General features: G+C 35.8%; 1 long non-coding RNA gene across 2 annotated transcripts in view; it reads right to left on the reverse strand.

Moving 5' to 3' along the window:
- The window catches only part of LOC132365465 (uncharacterized), a 167,962-nt gene that overhangs the window by 31,636 nt on the left and 120,143 nt on the right, over positions 1 to 16,183 (reverse strand). Inside the window, exon 3 of one of the 2 annotated variants that reach the window (XR_009503104.1) lies at positions 10,867 to 10,936. The exons of the other annotated variant lie outside the window; for it this stretch is intronic. This is a non-coding gene — a long non-coding RNA (uncharacterized LOC132365465). Of the gene's footprint in view, positions 1 to 10,866; positions 10,937 to 16,183 lie in introns of those variants that run through there. 2 annotated transcript variants of the gene reach the window in all.

Below are 16,183 nucleotides of genomic sequence, written 5' to 3' on the forward strand. Positions count from 1 at the left end.
AATACAAGCCTACCTCAAGAAACAGGAAACATCTCGAATAAACAACCTAACCTTGCACCTAAAGCAATTAGAGAAAGAAGAACAAAAAACCCCAAAGCTAGCAGAAGGAAAGAAATCATAAAGATCAGGGCAGAAATAAATGAAAAAGAAATGAAGGAAACTATAGCAAAAATCAATAAAACTAAAAGCTGGTTCTTTGAGAAGATAAACAAAATTGATAAACCATTAGCCAGACTCATCAAGAGAAAAAGGGAGAAGACTCAAATCAATAGAATTAGAAATGAAAAAGGAGAAGTAACCACTGACACTGCAGAAATACAAAAGATCATGAGAGATTACTACAAGCAACTCTACGCCAATAAAATGGACAACCTGGAAGAAATGGACAGATTCTTAGAAATGCACAAACTGCCGAGACTGAACCAGGAAGAAATAGAAAATATGAACAGACCAATCACAAGCACTGAAATTGAAACTGTGATTAAAAACCTTCCAACAAACAAAAGCCCAGGACCAGATGGCTTCACAGGCGAATTCTATCAAACATTTAGAGAAGAGCTAACACCTATCCTTCTCAAACTCTTCCAAAATATTGCAGAGGGAGGAACACTCCCCAACTCATTCTACGAGGCCACCATCACCCTGATACCAAAACCAGACAAAGATGTCACAAAGAAAGAAAACTACAGGCCAATATCACTGATGAACATAGATGCAAAAATCCTCAACAAAATACTAGCAAACAGAATCCAACAGCACATTAAAAGGATCATACACCATGATCAAGTGGGGTTTATCCCAGGAATGCAAGGATTCTTCAATATACGTAAATCAATCAATGTGATACACCATATTAACAAATTGAAGGAGAAAAACCATATGATCATCTCAATAGATGCAGAGAAAGCTTTCGACAAAATTCAACACCCATTTATGATAAAAGCCCTGCAGAAAGTAGGCATAGAGGGAACTTTCCTCAACATAATAAAGGCCATATATGACAAACCCACAGCCAACATTGTCCTCAATGGTGAAAAACTGAAACCATTTCCAGTAAGATCAGGAACAAGACAAGGTTGCCCACTCTCACCACTATTATTCAACATAGTTTTGGAAGTGTTAGCCACAGCAGTCAGAGAAGAAAAAGAAATAAAAGGAATCCAAATCGGAAAAGAAGAAGTAAAGCTGTCACTGTTTGCAGATGACATGATACTATACATAGAGAATCCTAAAGATGCTACCAGAAAACTCCTAGAGCTAATCAATGAATTTGGTAAAGTAGCAGGATACAAAATTAATGCACAGAAATCTCTTGCATTTCTATACACTAATGACGAAAAATCTGAAAGTGAAATTAAGAAAACACTCCCGTTTACCATTGCAACAAAAAGAATAAAATATCTAGGAATAAACCTACCTAAGGAGACAAAAGACCTGTATGCAGAAAATTATAAGACACTGATGAAAGAAATTAAAAATGATACAAATAGATGGAAAGATATACCATGTTCCTGGATTGGAAGAATCAACATTGTGAAAATGACTCTACTACCCAAAGCAATCTACAGATTCAATGCAATCCCTATCAAACTACCACTGGCATTTTTCACAGAACTAGAACAAAAAATTTCACAATTTGTATGGAAACACAAAAGACCCCGAATAGCCAAAGCAATCTTGAGAACGAAAAATGGAGCTGGGGGAATCAGGCTCCCTGACTTCAGACTATATTACAAAGCTACAATAATCAAGACAGCTTGGTACTGGCACAAAAACAGAAATATTGATCAATGGAACAGGATAGAAAGCCCAGAGATAAACCCACGCACATATGGTCACCTTATCTTTGATAAAGGAGGCAAGCATATACAGTGGAGAAAAGACAGCCTCTTCAATAAGTGGTGCTGGGAAAATTGGACAGATATATGTAAAAGTATGAAATTAGAACACTCCCTGACACCATGCACAAAAATAAACTCAAAATGGATTAAAGACCTAAGTGTAAGACCAGACACTATCAAACTCTTAGAGGAAAACATAGGCAGAACACTCTATTGCATACATCACAGCAAGATTCTTTTTGACCCAGCTCCCAGAGAAATGGAAATAAGAACACAAATAAACAAATGGGACCTAATGAAACTTAAAAGCTTTTGCACAGCAAAGGAAACCATAAACAAGACCAAAAGACAACCATCAGAATGGGAGAAAATATTTGCAAATGAAGCAACTGACAAAGGATTAATCTCCAAGATTTACAAGCAGCTCATGCAGCTCAATAACAAAAAAACGAACAACCCAATCCAAAAATGGGCAGAAGACCTAAATAGACATTTCTCCAAAGAAGATATACAGATGGTCTACAGACACTTGAAAGAATGCTCAACATCATTAATCATTAGAGAAATGCAAATCAAAACTACAATGAGATATCATCTCACACCGGTCAGAATGGCCATCATCAAAAAATCTAGAAACAATAAATGCTGGAGAGGGTGTGGAGGAAAGGGAACTCTCTTGCACTGTTGGTGGGAATGTAAATTGATACAGCCACTATGGGGAACAGTATGGAGGTTCCTTAAAAAACTACAAATAGAACTACCATACGATCCAGCAATCCCACTACTGGGCATATACCCTGAGAAAACCATAGTTCAAAAAGAGTCATGTACCAAAATGTTCATTGCAGCTCTATTTACAATAGCCAGGACATGGAAGCAACCTAAATGTCCATCAACAGATGAATGGATAAAGAAGATGTGGCACATATATACAATGGAATATTACTCAGCCATAAAAAGAAATGAAATGGAGGTATTTGTAATGAGGTGGATGGAGTTAGAGTCTGTCATACAGAGTGAAGTAAGTCAGAAAGAGAAAAACAAATACAGTATGCTAACACATATATACGGAATCTAAGGGAAAAAAAAAAGCCATGAAGAACCTAGTGGCAAGACGGGAATAAAGACACAGACCTACTAGAGAATGGACTTGAGGATATGGGGAGGGGGTGGGGTGAGATGTGACAGGGTGAGAGAGTGTCATGGACATATATACACTACCAAATGTAAAATAGAGAGCTAGTGGGAAGCAGCCACATAGCACAGGGAGATCAGCTCGGTGCTTTGTGACCACCTAGAGGGGTGGGATGGGGTGGGTGGGAGGGAGGGAGATGCAAGAGGGAAGAGATATGGGAACATATTGTATATGTATAACTGATTAACTTTGTTATAAAGCAGAAGCTAACACACCATTGTAAGGCAATTATACTTCAATAAAGATGTTTAAAAAAAAAAAATGAATTTACCTACAATGAAAGAGTGAAATATACTTATAAGTGTATACTTAAATTATAGAATGAGGAGTAATTCATTGGGCAGTTCCTTGAGGAGAGGTCTCAAATTTGGCTACACAACAGAATCAATAGGATTTTTTAAAATATACCTTATTAAATCAACTTCCTGGGATCCACCACCCAGGCACATGTATTTCTAAAATAGCATCCAAGTGAATTTAAAGTGCCACCAAAGCTGAAAATCACTACCCTATAAAGAGGGGTTATTTCGTAGTGTTTCCATAAGGATTCCCCTCCCAGCATTTCTAGAGTAATTTATATGTTTCTCTGGGATCAGGAGAAAACTCAGTTGAGAAATGGAGAAAGTGGGAAAAGGTATAATAATTCTCTTGTAAGAATTAAAACACAACAATCAACCAAGAGACAACTTGGTTCAAAGAAATCTAATTGAGAGAGTGGTAGCGGGAAACAATGACAGGAGATTCAGAAGTTGAGGTCAACATTTCTGGGAACTGAACAGGAGCAGAAGGAGAGAAATTTCCTGATCTGATAGGCAATATTGTTTGTGCCTATGACCAAGTTCTAAATGTGTGTTCATATCCTTGTTGCTACTAACAGTGAATCATGCTTGCAAATAAAATAATCAATTTACATGCATAGTATAATTTAAACAAATTTAAACAAACCCTATGAATAATGTCCTAAGAAATAACAAGTTTAGGAAATAAAATAAGTCCTTACATTAGCTACTTTGGCACATGATCCTGTACAGTGAGTGACATTAACTTTACTAGGATTAAGAACATTATGCTATTTCAAGATAACCTAGTTTTTTTCACCTGTGTTTACCAGTGTTTGAATATGCACTATGGCTACAGTTCTTTGAAAATGCTACTAAATTTAATATTTTATTTATATTTGTTATAATTTACTCACATATCCATAAATACCATGAAGAATGTTGGAAATATTTTAAGAATCATTTATGATTTGTGTAATTCCAGAGAATTCCAATTTCTCATTGGCAAATCCCAAAGAGTAATATCTGCCAGGAATTTGGAAACATTACACCTCTCCTCTATATTAAAAGTATAAAAAATTAATAATAATAGTATAAAGTGAGGAGTGCTTTAAAAAATCAAAAGTCTTCACACTTTTTTCAAGTGAGGAAGACTTCTTAACCAATGAGAACAATGGACTTTGGGGAGAGAGATATGTGTGAGATGGTGGGGGAGAAGAAGTATTGATAGAACATTGGCATCGGATCAATGAGGAAACAACTGGACAATTTCAGGGACTTCTGGAAAAGGTCTACATGTATGCAGTGACTAATGAAGAAATTGAGGCAAGAAAACACCAATCCATCCCCCGGAATTCATAGAACTGGAAGAAAACATGTAGCAGCCATTATCTCACTAGTCCTCCATTTAGTCAGATTTTCTTTTTCCACTATTTATACAATAGAATAATCTCCAGTTCAAATATTACAAGAGTGTTCTAGCAAGATAACCTTTATTTGTTAACAAAGAGATGACTAAACCTATAGCAGAGAAATGTCCATCCATTCTTTGACGAGGCTCCCTCTTCTCTATTGAATTTGCAATTAACTTTTAATTAAAATTTTAATGAAATCTGAGATATAGAATGAGTAAAGATACTTAATATTTAATATTAAAAACACTAGTACCAAAAAACTTGGTGAGTTCTATTTTCTTTTCTCAAATATTGACAATAATATAACCTACTGTGTTTATCTTGCTACCTCACCCTTCAAGAATCTGAAAACTAAGTACTACAATTAATCACAGTAAATAACATTAGGTGTTTCTTTAGCCTAATTGTTTTACCCTCTTTTTTATTACTTGTAATTTGATAGTTCTGATTCAAATTTTGTTATATTTCTATGTTTTGTGGTAAGCCAACTCACTGGAGTACTAAGGAATAGAAGAGAACACATTTATTGAAAACATATAAGGTTCCATACAATTTTCATACTTTACTTAGTAAATACTAATAATAACCCTATGAGGTTTGTATTATTATTCCCATTTTACAGATAAGAAAACAGATTCAGATGGGTTTAATGAATTTGCAAAGCAAATTAGAGCTAATTATCTGTGAATTCAGAGCTGGAATTTGAACTTGGATGTTTCTTACTACAAAGCCTATATTTTTTCTACTGTACCACAGCACTTTTTCTTTTTTTTTTTGACTTTTTATTTATTTATTTTTAACATCTTTATTGGAGTATAATTGCTTTACAATGGTGTGTTAGTTTCTGCTTTATAACAAAGTGAATCAGCTATACATATATATGGAATCTAAAAAAGAAGAATGGTTCTGAAGAACCTAGGGGCAGGACAGGAATAAAGACGCAGATGTAGAGAATGGACTTGAGGACACAGTGAGGGGGAAGGGTAAGCTGGGACGAAGTGAGAGAGTGGCATGGACATATATACACTACCAAATGTAAAACAGATAGCTAGTGGGAAGCAGTCACATAGCACAGGGAGATCAGCTCGGTGCTTTGTGACCACAACACTTTTTCTTTCCATAGGAACTGCAGTTACTGCCAGAGAATTGATGAAGCACCTCTTTCCTGGTTGTGATTACGGTATTATTAGAGTAGACTGCTATTTCTCTCGCTCAAACACACACACACACACGTACACACACAAACACATGCCTAGACTCTAAAAGTTGCATGAGCAAAGACAAGGTACAGGAAAAGCAAAACATTCACACAATTGGTTGTGAGCCCCTGCTTGACTTCTGCAACAATGGCATTTTCGTTCACTCTTATATCAACCTAGGAAAGCTGCAGAAGGTCTAGGGGACCATGCAAAGCAGAGAGAAAGTGAGGGTCCTCCCCATCTATACCCTCTGAAATCAGAGCTGGAGTGGTAGAGAGCGGGATAAGATCAATTAATCAAAGGTTTCCCCAAAATTCTGGCATACGAGAAGACTGAAATCTTTTAAAATTTTCTCTATAATGTTGTGGATCTATCCAAAAAGAACAAAAACAGGAAAATTTCTCTCTCTACTGCTATACTGCCAAAACTGAATGGGAATATTAAAATTTGTGAGAGGGCAATCAGAATGGGTGAGTGTGCAAAATTAAACTGTAAATAAATAAATCTGAAATGTTATAGTAAGTGGATAAGAGACTACAAAATATAAATTTTCTACAAATGAAATTTCTCTATTATGGTCTCTTTCTAGGGACAGAAAAGGAAACCACATTCACATAGCTTCAGTTATCTTTCACATAATTGAAAAGATACTGTAAGGTAGATATTAGAGCAACTTTTTCTTTTTAACTATGAGTTTAACTATGAGCAACTTTTTCTTTTTAACTATGAGTTCTTTTTAACTAACTATGATAATGATTCAATCAAAGCAAATGCTATTAAACACAATGAAATGTTATAAACGATTATGATTAGAGAAGCACAATTTAAATAATCCATAAAATTTTTTTAAATGATAAAACTATTCTTATAGGATTTACAGCTCCATTTGTTCCTCTTCTCTCCTAGCTGGTAAATTTGTCTAGCCACTTATTTATTAAAGTGCTTTAATCAAGGGAACTGCTCCATCATCACATTTCATTAAAGGTAGTCTTGAGCTGAGCACAACAGAAGGAGGTCATGATTGTGCTGCAGAGCTTCCCTACAATTAGGCAGTCACTAAAATGAAATGACTCTATCACTGATTAAATAGATTTTTATAGTTAAATAGGCTTTACTTAAACTAGTAAAACTGACTGACAAAAATATGCTCTTCTGCCTTAATCAGCATTAGCAAGTCCCTGTTTCCATCTTGAAATTTTCACCTAACTATTTTTAAACATTTTTTTAAAATTCTGGTCGGTTTTTTCCTATATGCGGAGCAATTATATATTTTTAAAGTACTCTATAAGGAAGGCTCAATTAATCATTTTTAGGGGCTCTTCTAAAAAGTAGGTCAAGACTACCCTTTCAGCTGCAAATGGAGAAGAGGGCACACTAAGTTCAAGTAAATTGATCAAGGTCCAATCATAAAAATAATTTATGAATGGATGTTTTTAAATTCCAGGATGCTATCAAAGAGTTTAAAAGAAAGCATTGTATGAAATGAAGCTATTTCATTATTCCTCTAATAAAGATGTTTAGCATGATGCCTCAGAACCAAGAAGCTGAAGATAGCCAGAAGGTGTGAAAATATGAGGAATTATAGGATTAATAATCAAATAAACTTTTAGCAACTACAAAGAACAGAACTAATATACAGTTCCCTCCTCAGGGCCATGGCCTAGTTCATAAGCCATGTACTCGCATGGCCTCTATATGTATTATACTCATTTGTAAGTCAATTTAAAGAATACATTACCTATAACTTAAATAGCTCTATCAATGTTGTCAACTTACACATACAACCAGAGATTGTTTTGAAACTCTTCTTATTACCAGAAATAATTAATAAAACAGTATACAATAAAGGATCTTAGAAAAGCAATGAAAGCTGGGCTCACCCATCTAGATATGAACTCTGCATTTCAGTATGCTTCTCAGTACACATCTCAGAGAAGTCTTGTTGATGGTATCTGTAAGGAAAACAGCCTCTTAACTGATTCATCTCTCAAACCAGCCCCAATTCTTCTGTTAGAAATTAGAGCCAACAGAAAGCTATATAAGTTATTGACAAGGAGCGTCGTCAACCCACTAATCCAGACAGTGTTTAGTAATTCTTTAGTGCAGATTAAGACAACAGAAATTGGAAAGACAAGAAAAAGAATGAAAGACACATTAAAAAAAAAAGCAACTGAAAGTTTTTTAGATTATTCATTCATTTGTAACATGAATATTGAGTGTCTCTTTTGTACTAGGCACCAGAGATACTATGGAGAGAGAAAAAAGGCATGGCCACTGCTTTGGTGGGGCTTACCATTTATGCCAGAGAAATATTCTTTAATTTCACTTAATTGCTTTTGAAATTAGGAATACAGAAGAAAATATAATGAAGGCAAAATTTCACTCCTCTTACTTCCCCTTTCTTGCTAGTCATCTGAATCCAGTGGGAGTGACCTCTGTCAGTTACTTAACTTCTATGTGCCCGTGTCCTTACAATAAAATGGAAGAAATAACTGCACCTACCTTAAAAGGTTATTCTGAAGAGTAAATGAGTTAGTCAATATAAAACACAATGTAGAACTATGTGTGGCATATAGGAGGACTTAATAAATGTTAGCAACTTTCTATTATATTTATTATGATTTTTTAAAAAAATTTCTCTGACATATCCTGAAGTGGTTAAGGCAAAAGTCACAAGAGATAGTAACTACCTCCATGTTACAAAGCCCTGGTAAATAAAGAGTTAGCTCATTTACAGAAACCCTGCATCATGGTCTTCACGTGTGCAGGATAAGATAAGTTTTACCCACCACAGAACTGGGAAAATCTGTTCTGAATAACTGGTGGCACAGAACAGCCAAGGGTTATTTGCATAGGAGGCTGAGAAGCACTTGCAGGGGAAAAAAGTAACTCATCATTAGAAATTAGAATGCTGCGCCCACAAATTTGGTGCAAAGCTACTGGGCCAGAATAAGGATGGTGAGGTGATGGTGAGCACTGCAAATATCTCATTCAAATTGCTCCTCAGTCCAGTCCCTGGACTCTTGCTCCAGTCTTACAATGGGATACACTAACAGAGGGAGTAAAACATAAACTTTCTTCCCCCCAGTTGGATCTCTATGAGAAAGTTCAAGGTGTCAGCAATATCAGTGTCAGCAGATTCCTCTAAGATGGGCACTATGGACAGTAGAGGGGCCCTTTGCAGACTTGACTGGTCCAAATGCTGCTTTTGGTTCTACAGCCCACAGGAGCTCCTCCACAGCAAAACAATGCTGAGGAGAGCACCCACAGCAAGTACCCCCAGGGTGACCAAGAGCCCTGGTTCCCAGAGGTCATATGAAACATCCTCTTTGAGAAGCCCAATGCATTTGGGTCTAGACTTTCTGCAAAATAGGCGTAGTTTATCCACAGAAAGGCCAATTTGTACCTATTACTTTGATGCTGTTGTTACCCTCAATTTGTGTGGTTTAGGATATTCTGATTCTACTGTTCTTTAAAAAGCACTTTAGAATTTTTTTAATAGGTAAACATTTAAATATGTATTATTAAAGTGTTTTGATTCCTACCTAGAGTTTGGAAGCAGCAATATTTTTCTCATTTATTTTCAGTAGAGAATAAACCTTACTTCCTTTCCTGGGAAGTAAAAAAATCCTTTGTGTCATTTTTTACAGAAAATAAGCTTTACTGTCATGAAGCAATTCCCCACCCTGCATCATTTTTGGTACATTGATAATACTTTTAACTTGGGTTGTGGTTTACTAACTATAAGCACAAAAGATGTTGCTTTCTAATATTTGTCTCCAGGGTAAAATAAATTAATCCAGGAGATAGACTCCATCCTTGAGCAAGAGATGGCTACTTCTAGACCGGGGGAAATTTGAAAGTTAAAATTAGACACACTCAGCTCAGTGTCTAGCTTTTGGTCTCCTGCTAAAAAGAGTGATTTTTAAGTAAGTGTTTTTAACAAACACGTTAAAACATGGTTCCAAGTGAGTGTTCTCCTTCAAAAAAGTTCTTATATTTGAGAACTAACCACTTATTCCAATAAACATTGTTGTTACTCAAACCTTTATTAGAATTCATTTTGGTAATTTTTAGTGCTAGTTTACAAACTATACAAAGCACCAGACTCATCAATATAAATTATATGGTCCATCCTGATCTTCAGTTTAAATATCAGATTTAGTTCAAATCCTTTCTGACCTCTCCAGAAGCATGGAACCCACCTAAGTAAGAATAACCTTCACTAAAGTTTTTCAGGAGAAAATTCCCTGAAAGACATAACTAATGAGACTTGCAGCAATGTGTTGAGTAATAATGAAATAGTTATAAATGTTTGTAATCTCCTGATAAATGTTAAGAAGCAATATTCTCATTTGTACAAGCTTAAAAATGGCATTACAGGATACATGTAATTTACAAATTTCCATAAAAAAAAACATGAGTCTTGGCAAGGCCAAAACAAAAATTTGTATTTTGGAGTTGGTCATTTTGAAAACTGTGGCCAAACAATTTTAAAAGTTGGCAACTACTTTATACAAGCCCTTTGTAAAATCTTTTTCTGTGATTAACTTTTGCAGTTGGGTGTTTTCTGGTCAAAAGAAAAAGTCAAACCAGTGACATACCACTAGCTCTACCCTCCTGTCCACAGCCCTCCTTGACTTCAGGTTTAGTATATTGGATCTTGTTACTGGGTTGTCTATGCATGGTGATCTGTGTACAGTCGGCCCTTTATATCCATGGATTCTGCATCTGTGGATTCAACTAACCTTGACTTTAAAATGTTTGAAAAAAATTCAGAAATTTCAGAAAAGCAAAACTTGAATTTGCTGCACACCAGCAACTATTTACACAGCATTTACATTGTATTAGGTATTGTAAGTAATCTAGAGATGATTTAAAGTATACGGAGGGTGTGCCAAAATTATATGCAAATACGCACCATTTGATATAAGGAACTTGAGCATCTGCAGAATTTGGTAATGGAGGGAGCCTCTGGAACCAATCCTCTGTGGTTACCAAGGGACAACTGTATAGAGAGAATTGTTATTTCCTAGGTAGCTTGAGTTAGTTTTTAAGTTTAAATGTTTTGTTTTACTTCTAAAAGTCCTGATACAGATAGACCCAAGTCGGCTAAAAATCAAACTGACTATGGAAATTATATTTTATCAGTGTATTAGATGAACTTTTCAATCACTCTTAATGGGAAAGTGATTCCCTCAACAATGTATGTACCGACCTGTGTCAGTAAGGAAATTCAGAAAGCCATATTTCTGATAAAAGGCATGTTTTCTTAGAGAGGGGCCCATTCACAAAGAACCTGAATAGACGTTTTTCCAAAAAAGACATATGGATGGCCAACAGGTACATGAAAAGATGCTCAACATCACTAATCATCAGGGAAATGCAAATCAAAACCACAATGAGCTATCAGGTCACACCTGATAGGATGGTCATTATTTAAAAAGAAAAAGAAAAAAAGAACAAGAGATGACAAGTACTAGCAAGGATATGGAGAAAAGGGAACACTTATGCACTATTTGTGGGAGTATAAATTGGTGCAGCCACTAGAGAAAACAGTATGGCGGTTCCTCAAAAAATAAAAAATAGAACTACCATATGATCCAGCAATTTCACTTCTGAGTATTTACTCAAAGAAAACAAAAACAGTCATTTGAAAAGATATCTTTACCCCAATGTCCATTGTAGCATTATTTATGATAGCCAAGGCATGGAAATAACCTAAATGTCCACCAGTGGATGAATGGATAAAGAAAAGAAATTATGATATATAGACATGTCACACACACACACATACACACACACTGGAATATTATTCAGCCATTTTTAAAAAGAAGGAAATCCTGCCATTTGCAACAGCATGGATGAGCTTATAGGGCATTATGTTAAGTAAAATGTCAGACAAAGAAAGATAAATACTATATGATCTCACTTACATGTGGAATATAAAAAACAGCAAACTCACAGAAACAGAGTAGATTGGTGGTTGCCAGGGTCAGGAGAATGGGGGAAATGGATGAAGGTGTTCAAAGTGTAAAAACTTCCAGGTATAAGATGAATAAGTTCTGATGATATAATTTAAAGCTTGGTGACTATAGTTAACAATACATATTGCATATTTGAAAGTTGCTAAGAGATTAGATCTTAAAAGTTCTCATCACAAAAAAAAGTAATTATGTGAGGTGATGGATGTGTTAACTAACCTTATTGTGGTAATCAGATTGCAAAATGCATGTATATCAAATCATCATGTTGTATACCTTAAACTTACACAATGTTATATGTCAATTATATCTCAATAAAGCTGAAGAAAAGATAAAAAGAAAGGGGCTCATTCATCTATAATAAGGGAGAAATAATAACTTGGGCTTCTGCCACAGTCCTTGGATCAGACCGTCTGATCCAGAGGTCTGATGTATAATAGCTTTATTACAAACAGCAAACTCACCACCGTTTGCCCATGAAAGTCAGTGGATTCTGGCTGCACACATGAAAGCAGAGGATGGGCAATCTACTATTGACATATAGAAGATGTATGTGAATGCAGCCCCCTGATGAGCAAGAAGAAAGCAGGAGCTGGAAGACTACTAAAAGCAAACAGCTTTCCTTCTCTCTGCAGGCATATATGCAAAATAAATCATTCCTGAGATGGTGATTAATGTTTTATATTCTTCTACTTCCCCTTCCAAAAGAATTAAATTAACATACATCTAGTTACTTATGAGACTGAGTTCTTACTACCTTCTCAAATGCTAGTTTGCTGTTTATGAATACGGTTTGCTGCTGTGCTTTTTACATCTCTTTGATGGCCTTGATAATGGTGAAGACATAAGACGTTTTGTGTTTTCTCCATTTAGTGGGCTTTATTTATCTTAGATGTCCCTGAGATTGGGGGCGGGGGCAGTAATCCGACAAACAGACCCATTCCTGTGCTCCCCACTCTTTTCCTCCCAATGGCTGGTAGGGGTGTAGTCCCTACTGCTTTTAATAGAGCAGTCCCATGTGACTGTGCGGTTCGTCAGCTGACATATTGATCTGGAGTGAAACTTACGAGATCTAGAGTAGAATGTTGTTAGCTATTCTGTCTCATATCTTTATGTAGCTTTATACACTGTCATTTTACCTACTTGATATTGGTATTGAATCATAATCACTTCCAGATTGAACCCTGTTACATATTTCTAACATAAAATGGTGATATGTAGATGTCCTCAATAACTTAGTAATTTATCACCAAGCCTTATTCCTTGGCTCTGTGTTTTGAGCGTTTGAGGTAATGATGTAAATGATGTTTAAAACAAAAACAAAAACAAAAACCATGAGAATCAGGCAAAGTCCCAGTTCCCCTCCTTATTATCTAAGTGATCTGGTCAAGATTTTAAATCTCTCTAAATCTCAGTTTCCTCATCTGTAAAATAATTAATTATCTGCCTCATAGTGTGGTTGTGTGGATGAATCAAGTTCACACAGTTAAAACACCTAACACATAATAAACACTTAACAAATGGTAGCCACCGTTAAATATTTTTAATTTCACAACTACTGATATATCAATAAATTGACAAATTCTATACAACTAATCTTACAATTTACTAAGATATTGATAAATTAGTAAGCTCTATAACTTTAATTCATTATATTTTAAATTATATATGAATTCATTATATACTTACTCAACAGTAACCTCAGACAAAAAAAATCAAATTGCTTTTTTCTTAAATGGCTTTTAGAAGATTGCTGGCAATAGGCATAATGTAGCAGAGAATAGAAATAGTTAAGAATAGAAAGTAACCCAGAGATATGTCTTGGTGTTATCAACACATGAATCCCACAAATGCTCAGTTTTATAAAAACCAACCATGACTTAGAATCCATTTTGGTGGCAATACATATACAGCAATTGTAAACAGGGGGTAAAACTTCTAATTCCAGAATATGAGTTTGCTTCTGTATTGTCTTAAGACATACTTTTATATTTTCAGGTACCAGATTTCAATGATATTAGGTTTTACAGGTTTTCTTATTTTTAATCTTTCTCTAATACTGAGATTTTTATATAATATTATAAATAAATATTATATATATAATTATGATAATCTGATTAATCAGAACATATTGAAGACTTTGTAAATCTAATAAATGCATCCTAGGTAATTTTCATGAATGTATTTTTCAAAATTATGAAAAATAATAATCCTGTACAAATAAATGAAGCAGTTGGTATGCTGATATTTCAATTTCCTCTGTTAGCATATTTTCAGGGTTTTCTGAGAAGGAAGATACAAACTGCTTTATCCTTCTGGAAAAGGTTTCTTTTATTGGGATAGTTTTCCTCCAATTTACACAGCAACTTAGGCAGCTAAAAATATAAGACCACAGACTTGAATTTAAAGAATGACAGCTTAGTAACAAGACAGACTGAAATGATTCTCTGGAAGATGGATAGTTCTCCTGGTTTGAATGAAGGATAAAGATTCTTCTAAATCAAATTCCATTCCAGGAAGAGGACAAGGTCTTGCTCACCTAGCAAGTGTACATCTTTGACTTTGGTGAAGAACAGTAGACACTGATACTCAGACACTAGACATTATCGGAGATGGGGGACTCAGGGAAATCATAGTTGCATGGATTAAGAAGAGGGTGAGATAAGAGAGGCAGGGAAGAGCAAAGTGGGCATTCAATGATTCTATTCTTTGAAGAGTTTCATAAAAAGTTTGTCTCTATCTCAGGAATACATTTAAACTGCTACAAAACATGATCTGTGATCAATGTTTCAACGTATAAACTAAGATATGCATTCTCATATCTAGGGTCTAATCGGCATGGAATAATTTTGCACTCACAGTAAGACAAGCGATGTGCCCTGACACAAAATCCACAGATCTGGGCAAGCATGGACAAAAGCTTTGAGGATGGCAGGATCTGGGAAGGCAGGGCCTGGTGGCCAAGGGATCATGCAATCTCAAGCACAATCAGGGTAATTAATAAGTACTCAATTTGCAAGGAGTATGAAATGTGCCAACAGGTGGGTGAAAACCAGCAATAAGAGAATCCAGGGATAGTGATATTCTAAAACCCAGATTGGCAGTAGGCATCAGGGAGGGCTGCTGGATGTTAGGAGCTGGCCTCCATACCCAGGAAGGAAGCAAGGTTTCCAGGCTTTAAAAGGTGTTTGGGAAAGATGCAGGATTTTAGTATAAAATGTGAAAGGGTGATCAACACAGAAGCCCAAAACTGTAAATTGAGGCCTCTAGAGTGATCCTGGATTCAGGAAATCAAGTGCAACAAACCTATTTATTCTCTGCAGAGGGAACTGTAGTGTAAGAGCCATGAGAGAGCCCTAGTAATCAGAGAAAGAACAGATGTTCCAGATGAATTTGGCAGCAAGAATGTCTCAGTGACTGTATCCTCAGTCAGTGCAGTAAAAAGGGTGGTTCAATGCAAAGACCCAGCCAAACTGAAATCGATAGATTGGAACTCTTTAAATTCTTTCCTAATTACAACATGTTTTTATCAAGGAACCAGAATATGGCCTATCTGGGAAGGTAAGCATGGTATCTAGGGGTTGAGCAATCTGAGGCAAAAGGGGTAAATAATAATCTGAAATGCCAAAGTCCTGTAAGTGATGCGATCAGTAAGCTCACCTGTGAAGAAACTGCAGCAGTCAGAGACAGGGAGATTGAGATGTGAGCCAATGTAGATGGTGTGACAATGACATAGAGACACTGTGTGCAGACACACTGAGGAATATTTTACATCAGCTAAGAATACTGGATGCAGCAGTGTCTTTGTGTTAAGTTGGGAAGAGAAAACACAAAGGATGCTGAGTCTCTGAAAGAAACACAGCTTCAGAACTTCGATTGTTCTTAAAATAAGTCAGAGCAGACCTCTGAGATGAATATGTAGATATAGCATGAATACATTCCCAGAAGTTTGTTTCAGAGCTGTGACATGCAGATATTGTCCTTTCCCTTCTAAGAGCGTCTTAGCTAACCCTCCAAAGACTGCTTCTTAGTACACTCAGCCTATCACCTCCCCATCTTACAGAAATCTTGGAGCTTTACCACATTCTCAAGGTCTCCTTCATATGACACCTGTGTGTGTGTGTGTAAAGCTGGAGAGAAAGAAAAAGTCTGGGTGAACTGAAGACTGCCACTGTACATAGCATTTTATCTTCCATAATTTTTGTCAATTCATTAATCCTGTTTACAGAACCAAGCTTGTGTATTGATAGTTTTATGTCAATATTAACGAT

The sequence above is a fragment of the Balaenoptera ricei genome, chromosome 4 (genome assembly GCF_028023285.1).
Source record: "Balaenoptera ricei isolate mBalRic1 chromosome 4, mBalRic1.hap2, whole genome shotgun sequence".
Classification (NCBI taxonomy): domain Eukaryota; kingdom Metazoa; phylum Chordata; class Mammalia; order Artiodactyla; family Balaenopteridae; genus Balaenoptera; species Balaenoptera ricei.